Source organism: Haliotis rufescens, unplaced genomic scaffold (genome assembly GCF_023055435.1).
Source record: "Haliotis rufescens isolate VD_foot unplaced genomic scaffold, xgHalRufe1.0.p SCAF_6, whole genome shotgun sequence".
NCBI lineage: Eukaryota > Metazoa > Mollusca > Gastropoda > Lepetellida > Haliotidae > Haliotis > Haliotis rufescens.
The window spans coordinates 35,037,215-35,051,895 of NW_025964334.1; the positions used below are offsets into that span (position 1 = coordinate 35,037,215).

The 14,681-nt window shown below is 43.8% G+C and overlaps 1 long non-coding RNA gene across 1 annotated transcript; it reads left to right on the plus strand.

Moving 5' to 3' along the window:
* Nucleotides 1–1,717: 1,717 nt before the first annotated feature.
* LOC124148508 lies at nucleotides 1,718–13,199 on the plus strand. Its single transcript, XR_006862976.2, has 3 exons — nucleotides 1,718–1,882; nucleotides 7,473–7,606; nucleotides 11,557–13,199. It is a non-coding gene; the product is annotated as an uncharacterized LOC124148508 (long non-coding RNA).
* The last annotated feature ends 1,482 nt before the right edge of the window (nucleotides 13,200–14,681 follow it).

The following is a 14,681-nucleotide window of genomic DNA, read 5'->3' on the forward strand; positions in this document are numbered from 1 at the left end:
GTTAATCGCGCTGCAGGCGAACTCAAGCGCCATACCATACTGGGTGTATTACCGATCAGTTGGTAATGTTTGAAATTTTTTCTGTTTGTTGTTTTACGCCGCACTTAGTAATATGACAGTTATAAAACGACTGTAAATTATCAAGTCAGGACCAGACCAACCCGTGACTGATATTATGAAGAACGTCCCATGTCTATGGGGTAATATGACACGCAATCAACCAAGTCACCGAGCCTGACTCCCAAATTCATAAAGTTCCTTTTTTCACGGGGGGCACGGGTGGCCCTGTCGTCTAAGGCGCCGCAATGCGCTGTGCAGAGCTGCGTCCCTTGGGCACGCCAGAAACCTATGATTGTGGGTTCGAATCCCGGTTCGCCCCGATTATGTTTCTAGGTTTGTTAGCACGATACCAATCCTCGTGGGTTTCACCGAATTGGTAAACGTCTGAGACCTGCATCACTTCGGGCTTTCCTCCCACATTATGATGACAAGCCGCGATATAACTGGAATACTGTTAAAAGTGGCGTTAAATCCAACGCACCTACTCCATTTTATGACATATGTGGATTATGGGAACCAATAAGTTTTTTTTACAGGAATCCCACCCAAACATCTGGGATTCGAACCCATGGTCATTCGATTTAGGCACACCTGTTGCAAGCAACTCTGATCTGTTGTTGTTTGTTCTTTAACGCCGCAATATTCCAGCTATATGACGGCGGTCTGTAATTAATCGAGTCTGGACCATACAATCCAGTGATTGACATCATGAGCATCGATCCGAGCAACTGAGATACGATGACATGCATCAACCAAGGCAGCGAGCCTGACCACCCGATCCCGTTAGTCGCCTTTTACGACATGCATAGTTGCCTTTTATGGCAAGCATGGGTTGCTGAAGACCTATTCTACCCCGGATCTTCACCGGTCAGGTGTCTTAGAAGAGGTTGGCCACTACTGACTATGAGATATTTTGAACCGAATACTAATGATCGACTGTCTCATATTAATTTAGATCATGGTGTCTTCTCCGTGATTATGTTTCTATGTTTGTCCGTTACCCGTGTTCTTGGGTTTCTTGGTAAAGTGGTAAATGACACCTGCATCACTTCAGGATTTAACCTAACATCAGGTGAGGTGAGGTGAGGTGAGGTGAGGTGAGGTGAGGTGAGGTGAGGTGAAATGGGGTATAACGTCGAGTCGAAGATTATTGCACTTATATAGCGACGTGTGTGTGTGTGGCGGCTTGTACTAGTCCGGACTAGTGCCGATTTTATAGTGCTAGCACACTGAGATACCATGCCGCAGTTTAACATGAATAGCCCACTCAGACACAGTATACTGACTCCGAGCCGACCAGTCCTTGTCTTAGCCCCTTAAGGCGTCCTCTGGTATGGCCGGGGATCGAACCCCGGACCTTCCGCTCTCCTGAAATACTGTTCAAAGCGACGTATAACCCTTCACTCACTCACTCACTCACAAACCCACCCACCCACCCACCCACTCACTCACTCCATGGCAATATACACGTATTTAGGGGTCCGTATTTAGGTATGTACGGTAGCTTTCCGTTAGTAGTCAGTGCTGATCGGTGGATTACGGGGCTTTGGCCTTAATCAGTGCATCTGTGAAACTATATACCGCACGACAATAATCATACCCTAGACAAGTATGTATCGATTAACAAGGAGGGGACGGTGCATATGGCGACGTACGTGACAACAGTCGTTAAACTGTGAAGTTGGTCTGTAACGCAATAACCCCTGTCAATTCTTTCCTGTTCATATATAAGGTAGTCTGCATGGCCAACACACCGGTAAGGACAGCCCTAGGGAATAGCTGTACATTGTAGTCACCGATAAGCCGTGTTCGGAGGTAAAGGGTGAGTAGATAGTTTAGTGTTCCGTAAGAACGTAGATGGAGAGAGAGAGAGAGAGAGAGAGAGAAGAGAGAGGGAGAGAGAGAGGAGAGAGGAGAGAGAGGAGACAAGGAGAGAGAGAGGAGAGAGGGGAGAGAGAGAGGGAGAGAGGAGAGAGAGAGGAGATATTAATAGTACTTTAACAACAACAACAATAATAATAATTTAGCATTCCGTACGAGGGGGGGGGGGGGGGAGAGGGAGAGAGATAGAGGAGAGAGAGGAGACAAGGAGAGAGAGGGGAGAGAGAGGATATAGAGGAGAGAGAGAGAGAGAGAGAGAGAGAGAGAGAGAGAGAGAGAGATTAATAATACTTTAACAACAACAACAATAATAATTTAGCATTCCGTACGAACATAGATGGTGAGAGGGAGAAGATATATGTATATACATATCTATGTATATAAAATAATTGATTGGCTCCTCCTATCAAGGAAAGAGTGCGTGTGTCTTGCAGCAGTGCCAGTTGAGAGAAAGACCAAAATGACAGTCATCTGAAATGCAAGATATCTCACAGTATATGGGTCGTACTCACAAGCAACCCTTAACAGGAAGCTGAGTATACGTCTGGGTATTAACTATACATGCTTCCTTCCACCTGGGAGGTGCGGTTTATTAATAGAGAATACAAACTATGAAACGGAAATTCGACCCAGCCAGAAATATGCTTAAACAGCTATCTTAGAGAGCATTGAACCGTATCGCCCTTCGTGAATCAGCCGTGATCTAAATCCTTGTGGCATAGCTATGGTTTTAAATTGTTTTAAATTGTTAATGTTCAGACGTTAAACTTGTTTTGGTGATGTTGTTTGTTGTGATACCTAAGCTCATTTCTTGAGCTTAGATTCTATACGTGTGTTGATGAAATACGCTGAATGTTTCTGTTCCGTTTTCAAACACGTTTAGTGCTAAACATGTTGGACATGTGTTTAATACCGAAACTGGAGTGATTGAGTGATTGAGTAGGATTGAGTGAGTGAGTTGGTGAGTCATCGTGTGATTGAGTGTGGGTGTGAGTGGGGGTGATAGTGTGTGTCAGCTTGGGAGATGATGATGAATTACTTTGAAAATTGGGTTTTAACGGCCCTTTTAACAGTATTTCAGTTATACCGCGGCGTGTCAGTTTAATAGGGAGGGAAAGCCCGAAGTGATGCAGGTCTAAAACGTTTACCACGTCGGTGAAACCCACGAGCACGGGTATAGTGCAAACATAATCGGGGCGAACCGGGATTCGAACCCACAATCATAGGTTTCTGGCGTGCCCAAGGGACGCAACTCTGCACAGCAAATCGCGTCGCCTTAGACGACTGGGCCACCCGTGCCCCCTGAAGGAAAGAGGAAAAATACCACGTAATGATTACAATAAATAACATAATAGCATAAGATTTAACAATAATATATAGTCTGGAAGTTAATTTAAGGTACCGACGTTTACTACAATATCTGAAAAACGATTTGACCTACTCGTTGGTATGAGATGATTAAACAGTCATACATAAAAATCTGCCTATTTAGCTATCACTATATTTCATCAACAACCAGACCTGTTCGTCACGGGTGGAACGAGCATTCAATGTAACAGCCATCTGCATAATGCTACCCCTGCGTCACAGGGTCATATGACACAGTTGAACCAATCAACTCAACTCGAAAGGTTGCACGGGAATCACGCACGTGACGAACAGGTCTGGTTGTTGATGAAATATAGTGGTAGCTAAATAGACAGATTTTTTATTCATGCACCGATTGTCTTTAAATGTAATATCCAGTTATGTATGACTGTTTAATAATCTCATACCAACTTTGACTGGAGTAGGTCCAATAGTTTTTCAGATATTGTAGTAAACGTCGGTACCTTAAATTAACTTCCAGACTTATAGTGTCTGTTAAAATACAAATTTTTTAAGGTAAATCTACTTAGGAGAGCAGACACTTAGTGGTTTAGTGATGATCGTGGTGGAAATAAGGTGGCTTGTGTGAGCTCAACGGTACGCACTGATTCGCTTGTATGAGTTGTCTCCCTTTGAATGTTATGCATGTCATTATGGGGGTAGTTTCCATTGAAATGCTTGATATGTTTTTTCCGCCAGGTTTCGTTGCTACATCTTTGATCTCCGCCCACCCTCTACATCAACGCACGCCCTGACACCCCCCAGGGTACATCATACGTTATGTATGGATGCTTACAGTATCCTGATGAAAAAATATCTGAAGCAGCCAACATTCGCATTGCTAAGCCATAGTTAAGAAGTATATACTCTGTTCAGTGTTAGAGTCACATTTTATAAAAAACAAAATAACGTTTTTGTGCTAAAAATCCTACTTTGCTAATATTTACACAGCGTGCAATATATGATCTATTATTGTACTGAAGTCTGGTAACTTGAATACACAGCAATTGTGGTGAAATGTGGCAGTAATGTCACCTTGAAAATAATTGAGTCTACATAATTTGGTAGTTGTGTCACTTGAATTTAATATATAGCCAAATGTGACTATATTTGACAAGGACAAGGACCATATGGCAAATAAGAAACTAAAGACCATAAGATTGAGCCATAAAATTTGGCCTTTTAAATTAAGAAACTACGTTTCAAAGTAGAGAAATTAAGAATTCAATACGGCAATTAAAACTGAAATGTATTTCACAGGCCATGATCAACAACAATTATGACAAATCACGTACATGCATTATAAGGAATTATTAAACACACGCGCATGTGCATGTACCTTCTTAGGCATAGCAGCATTCACAAGTGTTCATTAAGTTCAGCTGTATGGTAATGTTTCAAGTATTAATTTTTGTTGAATTTTATTTTGTTGCTTTATTAAGTCCATCGAATACCTTATTCACATCTAAAAATAATACAACTGAGGCTTATCTAAAATAAGAAACTAATCTGGTACGTTTTACGAGCTATTGTCTTATGTTTTGACGTTTTGATAAGACAGGGGCGGTCGGGTAGCCTAGTGGTTAAAGCGTTCGCTCGTCACGCCGAAGACCCGGGTTCGATTCCCGACATGGGTACAATGTGTGAAGCCCAGTTCTGTTGTTCCCCGCCGTGATATTGCTGGAATATTGCTAAAAGCGGCGTAAAACCATACCCACTCACTCACTTTGTTAAGACATGTCAGTAATATTATGTTTCAATCAATACTTTTGATAACCGACATCACACATCCAATCTATCCCCTCGCCAGTCCAATACTTACATCCAATCTCATTTTATAACCGAAAAAACAAATGCCAGTGATTAATGTTAAATGTAGATTTAATCATAGTCTGATATATCAACATATAATATCATTATTATGGTACCAGGACCTCCGATTGAACCTTGAAGAATGCCTTCCCCTGAGTGTTTCCAAGTTAAATTGTACCATCTTGTCTGTTTTATATACTAGACGAGATCGTCCCTTTATTATTTATACCATTTGGACAAATCTTTAACCGGAACATAAAGGCTTTATATGTTATCATGCTCTGTAGAATGTCCATACCTATATCTTAAGTGATCGTTTATATTATTCTGCATTAGCCTTTTATCTCTAACAGAAGCAATGAAGGAAAATAATGGTTATAAACTATTCAGAGACGTCTTTTAAAAGTACTACGAATGAAGTTATCAGTGTTCCTAGAGTATACTGGTCTATGTGGATAAGGCTGTGTATTTTACCCTCCGTGTGCGAAAATGGTTGTACCAGAAGCGCCCGTAAATGTGTGGTTGCTGGTACAGTTCAGTGTATGATCAAAGAGTGATTGAGTAAGTTTGGTTTGGCGCCACTTTGAACAATATTCCAGTTATATCACGGCGTGACAGCTTAATGTGTGAAGAAAGTCCGTTTTGGTGCAGTGGTTTACAACTTTGGTGAAGCCAATGAACAAGGGTATAATTCCGGACAAACCTAGAAACACGATCAGGGCGAACCGGGATTCGAGCCCACAATCATAGATTTCTGTCGTGTCCAAGGGACACAACTCTGCAGAGCGAATTGCGACGCCTCAAACGACTGGGCCATCTGTGTCATCTTAGGCGCCGCAATTCTCCGTCCATTTCTCGAGGATCTTATGATCATGGGTTCGATCCCAGATTAGCCGGGTGTGATTCTTGGTTTGCTAGCACCATATCCATGTTTATGGGTTAAAGTGGGAAACGTCTCACGCTTTCAACACTTCGGACGTCCCTCCGCCATGAAGCTGTTGCGACGTGAAAAGACTGAAACACTATTTATTGATGAAAAATATGTCTCAGTAACAAGAATATATCACCTCCCTTCTCTTTCACTTGCCTGATTAGCAGGCTGTTATAATTAGAATCTGGATATTCGTACATTTTGTTTGTTTTGTTTGTAGGTTTGTTAACGCCACACTCAACAATATTCAAGCTATATGACGGCGATCTGTAAATTATCGAGTCTGGACCAAACAATCCCGTAATTGATATCATGAGCGTCCATCTACTTAAGAGGCGAATAACGGGATCGGGTGGTCAGACTCGCTGACTTGGTTGAAGCATGTCATTGATCCCATTTGCGTGAATCGATGCTCATATTATCAATCACTGGATTGACTGGTCCAGATTCGATTATTTACAGACCGCCGTCATATAGCTGGCATATTGCTGAGTGCGGCGTAAAACAACAAACAAACACAAAATTTGGTGGGATACGTATCAAGTCATCGAGCCTTACCACCCGATCCCATTAGTTGCATCCGACGACAAACATGGGTTTCTGCATCATGACCGATTCTAACGCGGATCTTCACGGTTGCCATTAGCAACGATAAAGCATTCTAGTTAAATAATGAAAATAAATAATAATAATAATTCGTATAATGTAACAAGTAACAAAGCATGCTGACAACACACGTGCATATGTACATAAGAGTTAAACTAATTAATGTTTTAAGTCTTGACTGAAAAAGAAGTGACGGAGCTGTTCTTGGGGCTTTTGGAAGAACATTCCACTTCTGAGAAGCAGTTACTCAAACAGATCGGGAACCACAAGATTTAAGTTTATATGTGGGAATGACAAGCTGAAATGTGTCACCAGACAGCTAGGTACTAGATGGCTGATACACAGCCATGTTTCATTTACACACCTGTACGTTAGGGTTAGCGACTTGAAGTCAGTTCTCTCTGCAATTGGCAGACAATGGGATATTAAAACATGTATGTTGGTTTGTTGTTTTACACCGCACTCAGCAATATTCCAGCTATATGACGGCGGTCTGTAAATAATCGAGTCTGGACCAGCCCATCCAGTGATTGATATCATGAGCATCGATCCACGCATTTGGGATCGATGACATGCATCAACCAAGTTTGCGAGCCTGACCACCCGGGCCCGTTAGTCCCTCTTACGACAAGCATAGTCATCTTTTACAGCAAGCATGGGTTGCTGAAAGCCTATTCTACGCCGGAATCGCATTCTTTAGTGTATTAAACAGCACTAATGAGATTCTGGGGACCTTCCCAGGACCCTCTTGAGGGAAATTACAGGGAACAAATAATCAATTTGATGTGCCCTAATTTTTATTTTCACCCTGCAGGAAAGAACTTCGAGTGACCATGTCCGCGCGACCTCTGTCTAGCGTCAGCACACGGACCACGGCCAGTGCCTCATCTGCATCACTCCCTGCTCATCAGTCGTGGGCCCCATTCAGTGGGCCTGTCATGTTTACAGGTACGTCGGTCAGCGGTACAGCGACCTTTCTATATACATGTATATGAGCAATACTATACTCCTGCCGTATCTCTGTTAAACATGTGCATGTCAGATTAATGTGGGAGCACATACCGAAGTCTTAGGCCATTCTCAGCTTCGGAAAAGCAGTGGGGTGTGGGGTGTGGGGTGTGGGGTGTGGGGTATGGGATGCGGAATGTTGGATGCCTGATGTGGGATGTTGGATGTGCGATGCGGGATATGGGATGCGGGATGCGGGATGTTGGATGCGAGATGTGGGATGTGGGATGTGGGATGTGGGTTACGGGATGTTGGATGCGGGATGCGGGATACGGGATGTGGAATGCAGGATGTGGGATACGGGATGCGGGATGCGGGATGCGGGATGCGGGATGCGGGACGCGGGATGCTGGATGCAGGATGTGGGATGCGGGATGTTGGATGCGAGATGTGGGATGCGGGATGTTGGATGCGGGATGTTGGATGTTGGATGCGAGATGTGAGATGTTGGATGCAGGATGTTGGATGTTGGATGTTTGATGCGAGATGTGGGAAGTGGGATGCGGGATGTTGGATGCGAGATGTGGGAAGTGGGATGCGAGATGTGGGATGCGGGATGTTGGATGTGGGATGTGGGATGTGGGATGTGGGATGTGGGAAGCGAGATGTGAGATGCGGGATGCGGGATGTGGGATATGGGATATGGAATGTGAGATGCGGGATGTGGGAGGCGAGATGCGAGATGTGAGATGTGGGATGTGGGATATGGAATGTGAGATGCGGGATGTGGGATGCGGGATGTGGGATATGGAATGTGAGATGCGGGAGGCGGTAGGCGGGATGCGAGATGTGAGATGTGGGATGTGGGATATGGAATGTGAGATGCGGGATGCGGGATGCGGGATGCGGGATGCGGGATGCGGGATGTGGGATGTGGGATATGGGATATGGAATGTGAGATGCGGGATGTGGGAGGCGAGATGTGGGATGTGGGAGGCGGGAGGAGGGATGCGAGATGTGGGATATGGAATGTGAGATGCGGGATGTGGGAGGCGAGATGTGAGATGCGAGATGTGGGAAGTGGGATGCGAGATGTGGGATGTGGGATGTGGGATGTGAGATGAGAGATGTGGGATGTTGGATGTGGGAGGCGAGATGTGAGATGCGGGATGCGAGATGTGGGATATGGAATGTGAGATGCGGGAGGCGGTAGGCGGGATGCGAGATGTGAGATGTGGGATGTGGGATGTGGGATGTGGGATATGGAATGTGAGATGCGGGATGTGGGATGCGGGATATGGGATATGGAATGTGAGATGCGGGAGGCGGTAGGCGAGATGTGAGATGTGGGATGTGGGATATGGAATGTGAGATGCGGGATGCGGGATGCGGGATGTGGGATGCGGCATGTGGGATATGGGATATGGAATGTGAGATGCGGGATGTGGGAGGCGGGATGTGCGGGATGCGGCATGTGGGATATGGGATATGGAATGTGAGATGCGGGATGTGGGAGGCGGGAGGCGGGAGGCGGGAGACGGGATGCGGGATGCGAGATGCGAGATGCGAGATGCGAGATGCGAGATGTGAGATGCGGGTTGAAGGATACGAGATTATAAACAAGATATCAAATTTAAACACCACATACATTCATTTAACTTTTAGCTGTGATACATCAGTATTACGTTCAGTGTAACATTTTTACTGATATCTTCTATTTTTAGTTCAACCCGACCTTGTATTTGCACAAATATGTTGACTCTTTTCAAAGTCGAGTTAAGTCTCGTCTTTACATTTTTCCCAAAGCAATACTTGAACTGACACGATGACTGAATAACCTCCACAAGTCTATATCAATAGCGACTACTTGCGGCAGAGAATGCTATTAAGTTCTCACTGACTGTTGGGAATTTAATTATTAACAATAACAGGATACACGCTTCCTAACAAGCTGAATGGGTCATTAATGTAAGCATACTACAGTAAATATTGAGCGGATATCATCCAAGAAGGCTTTGTTGAACGTTTCAATGCTTACTGCAGATGTAGATTAAATAGTTAATACTCTACGGTCGATAGCTTTACTCTCAGTGAACTGGCGTGTACTGTGTGTTGTGTGCTGTGTGTTAACGTTGTGTGTTGTGCCAAGCCACTGATCCCCGTGTTCAATAAGCTTTCACAACAATTGTAATGGGAAGGAATGAAAAAAATGCACTATGTCACTTGACCTAGGAGCAATCTGATCGTGAAGTCTTCGGAACATAAACGTCAGACCCAGATCAGGTGTAGACCTTTATTACCAGAAAACCTTGTTTCTTGCTCAGGTGAGGTGAAATTGGGTTTAACGTCGCGTCCAAGATTATTGCGCTTATACAGCGACGTGCATGTACGTGTATGTGTTTGTGTGGCTGCTTGTACTAGTCCGGACTGATGCCGATTTATAGTGCTAGCTCACTGAGATACCATGCCGCAGTTTAACATGAATACCCCACTCAGACACAGTATACTGACTTTTAGCCCTTTAAAGCCGAGCGCCAGACAGGCTAACAACAAGTACCATCTTTTAACGTCTTGATCGAACCCCGGACCTTCCGCTCTCCGGGCGGACGCTCTACCACTAGACCACGGAGGCGGTCTTCTTGCTCAGACGTTGTTTGATCAAGGTTACAACATTCAAGGCCTCAGTAAAGCTTTCAAAACGTTTTATAGTGGACATGTTGGTGGACATTTCCAAATTTTACGCATCAGTGACAAAAGTGATGTCCGATGCACTTCCCTATTTCTCTTGTACCATATGTTTCCATGTTTTTTTCAGGTTAACAATTGACTTGCCTTTGCATGTGTTTGTGACGGGTGCAACCGGTAAGGCAAGATAGGCTCACCATTTCGCGAACACCTGGTATCATTATATTACTATTTGATAGTGATTCATAAACACATGCTCATGATATAGTCGGAATTGTAGAATCGCCTCTGCTTTATGCAAAGATTTCTATTGGCTATGGTAAGGGTTTTGTTGCTAATATTTATAGCATTCTTTACAATAGTACGTGATGGTACTGAAAACTTATCGGTTGTAACTTTGTACCAGAAGACATACAACTAATAATTGGCCACATGTGAGTGAGTGAGTGAGTGAGTGAGTGAGTGAGTGAGTGGATGGGTGGGTCGTTGGATGGGTGAGTGAGTGAGTGAGTGAGTGAGTGAGTGAGTGAGTGAGTGAGTGAGTGAGTGGGTGGTCTGAATCATCGTCCTTCTAACTACGATGTAGGATGGTGGTTGTCGGTTTTGGGTTTTGGGTCCAAAGTATGTTATCCTTGTCCTAAGAACGGACTTGTGAAGAAAGGATATGGTAGTGAGACTCTGTGAAATGAGTGGTTACGTGTCATCGCGCCTCCATGGCTTGGAGTGAGTGAGTGAGTATGGTTTTATGCCGCTTTTAGCAATATTCCAGCAATATCACGGCAGGGGACACAAGAAATGGGCTTCACACATTGTACCCATGTCGGGAATCGAACCCGGGTCTTCGACGTGACGAGCGAACGCTTTAACCACTAGGCTACCCGACCGCCCCTCTAGGACATTTCTGACTGTGGCGTTTAACAATCTTCACTCATTTTTCCATGCAAAAAACTTTTTTCTTATCCTGTTTGAGTGCAAAGTTTGTTTGTTTTTTATTTAACGCCCCACTCAGCAATATTCCAGCTATATGACGGTGGTCTGTAAAGAATCGAGTCTGAACCAGACAATCCAGTGATTGACATCATGACACGCTTCAAACCAAGTCGCCGAGGCTGACCACCCGATCCCGTTAGTCGCCTCGTACGACAAGCATGGGTTGCTTAAGACCAATTCTAACCAGGAATCTTCACGGGACTTGCAAAGGACAAGTGTTTTCGGACTTTAATAACAAAACATATTTGTTTGAACGACCCTTCATTCTTTTCCAGGGCCCAGTGGGTTGAGAGATCAGCGGGTCAACGTTCACGATAAATTCCAATCAGTGGGCATCGGCGCGCGATCGATGGAGACGACCAACAATATATCCTATCTGAACCGAAGCCCGCCGGCAAGCAATTTTCCCCGAGCTAAGCACGGACAGATAGGCGAGATTGGCTGGGAATTTGAGACGTTCGGCCTTGTGAAGGGGATCTAAGAACTGGGACACACCCATCTGACATGACCCCCCTCCCGTGGATGTCTCGAGGGTCACTGTTTGCCTTTGATCTTTTTCAGAACAATGGTTTATATAATTCCGACATGACATTACTAACAGCTGTGTTTAATTAAGATAAAGATCAAGATATATACTTTAAAGTAATCAAGATAGCCGTCAAGAAAGCATACATATGTGCAATTGTTTACAATACATGTCAATTTGGGATCAGCATTAACAGGGTATTTTGTTAACTATAGTCAATAAAAATTTACATAAAATAGGTAAATTATCTGACGATAACATGATCACAAAACGTTTCCTGTCGCATGCGTGCGTATGATTATACTGTGTTTAATCAGAGACCACATATACTCAAACACAAAAGAAACTGGAATGTTCTCATTTATCATAATGAGACAAACCTAAAACTCCTCTCTACTAAGTCTTAAAAAATGAATAAATACATCTAGTACTTGTGTTTCATTTGGCTGACGATAGGGTTTCCAATGATTTTATTTATTTCAAAATTAATAAATAGACAAATTCAAAATTTCAAATTAGAATTCCGCCTTGCATGGGTAAATATTTCGTTACTTACATTCGCCGTTAGGGAAGAAATCTTAGGCGTGGTTTTCACTTTGGTTCCAAGTATATTCAAATGATCACTGTCATTTGCTAGTGGTTGAGCATATATCGTGTATGGTGTCATGTTTAATTTAAGGAACTTTTTATTTGCTAATGCAAGGAAAGCTAGTGTATAGGCACCCGAAATGACTGTGTTTTTAACATAAATGAATTCAAGGGTTTTTAATAGAATCCCCTTTCTTTCACGAATTAGGATACGGTTATGGCGCTTTTGTCTTTATCTAACCGCGTGACGTTAACAACGTAATAATTCACCGTGTGAACTGACGGTAGACGTATTAAGTGGTGGCTCAGGTACGCTGAGTTGCGTCCCTTTGTTGTGCCAGGATACGATGATCGTGGGCTCAAATCATAGACTCTCCCTGATTATGATGCTTGGAATTGGAATCGAAATCCGTGGGTTTCCGAAACAGTTGTTCTAAGAACCAATTTCTGCCATAATATATATGAATACCGTTTCAGTATTATGTAAAACATGTCTCATATAATACATATTGTATATCTGTGATATCAACCGAGATACAGATTATTTATGATAATAACTATAACTGAGATATTGTTTGTCTGTGATAATAACCGATATATTGTTTATCGGTAATTATAGCCAAGATATGTTTATCCGTGCTAATACAAATGCCGACATACAGTTTTTCTGTGAATACAGCCGAGATGATCGAGGCCATACTGCGGTTCATAATTATGATATTGATGAATAATGTTGAGTAATGTAGCTTGTGTGATGTAAGTATTGACATGGTGTTTTCGTTTTCTGTTACAATAAAGATTAAATAAATATGTTATGTTATGTCTGTTTATGTATGTGCCATTCGGGTGGTCTGTGTATGTGTGTGAGACTGGGGTGGTCTGTCTATGTTGTGTGAGAGTGGGATGGTCGTCTTAGTCGTGTGACAGTAGGGTGGTCTGTCTATGTTGTGTGAGTGGGGTGGTCTGTCTATGTTGTGTGACATTTGGATGGTCCGTCTTTGCTGTGTGACGTTTGGGTGGTCCGTCTTAGTTGTGTGACATTGGGGTGGTCTGTCTATGTTGTGTGACAGTGGGGTGGTCTGTCTTAGTTGTGTGGCATTTAGGTGGTCCGTCTTAGTTGTGTGACATTGGGGTGGTCTGTCTATGTTGTGTATGACGATGGGTAGTCTATCTCTGTTGTGTGTGACGGTGGGTAGTCTATCTCTGTTGTGTGTGACGGTGGGTTGGTCTGTCTTTGTTGTGTGTGACGGTGGGTAGTCTGTCTACGTTGTGTACGACGGTGGGTGGTATGCCTATGTTGTGTGTGACAGTGGGTGGTCTTTCTATGTTGTGTGTGACGGTGTGTGGTCTGTTTATGTTGTGTGTGACGGTGGGTTGGTCTGTCTATATTGTGTGTGACGGTGGGTGGTCTATCTATGTTGTGTGTGACGGTTGGTGGTCTGTCTATGTTGTGTGTGACGGTGGATGGTCTGTCTATATTGTGTGTGATGGTGGATAGTCTGTCTATATTGTGTGTGATGGTGGGTAGTCTGTCAATGTTGTGAATGACGGTGAGTATTCTGTCTGTGTTGTGTGTAGCGGGAATGGTCTTTCTATGTTTTGTGTGACGGTGGGTAGTCTGTCAATGTTGTGTGTGACGGTAGGTGGTCTGTCTATGTTGTGTGTGACGGTGGGTGGTCTTTCTATGTTGTGTGTGACGGTGGGTAGTCTGTCAATGTTGTGTGTGACGGTGGGTGGTCTGTCTATGTTGTGTGTGACGGTGGGTGGTCTTTCTATGTTGTGTGTGACGGTTGGTGGTCTTTCTATGTTGTGTGTGACGGTGGGTGGTCTTTCTATGTTGTGTATGACGGTGGGTGGTCTGTAAATGTTGTGTGTGACGGTGGGTGGTCTGTCTATGTTGTGTGTGACGGTGGGTGGTCTGTCAATGTTGTGTGTGACGGTGGGTGGTCTGTCTATGTTATGTGTGACGGTGTTTGGTCTTTCTATGTTGTGTGTGACGGTGGGTGGTCTGTCTATGTTGTGTGTGACGGTGTGTGGTATTTCTATGTTGTGTGTGACGGTGGGTGGTCTTTCTATGTTGTGTGTGACGGTGGGTGGTCTTTCTATGTTGTGTATGACGGTGGGTGGTCTGTCAATGTTATGTGTGACAGTGGGTGGTCTGTCTATGTTGTTTGTGACGGTGGGTGGTCTGTCAATGTTGTGTATGACGGTGTGTGGTCTTTCTATGTTGTGTATGACGGTGGGTGGTCTGCCAATGTTGTGTGTGACAATGGGTGGTCTGTCAAT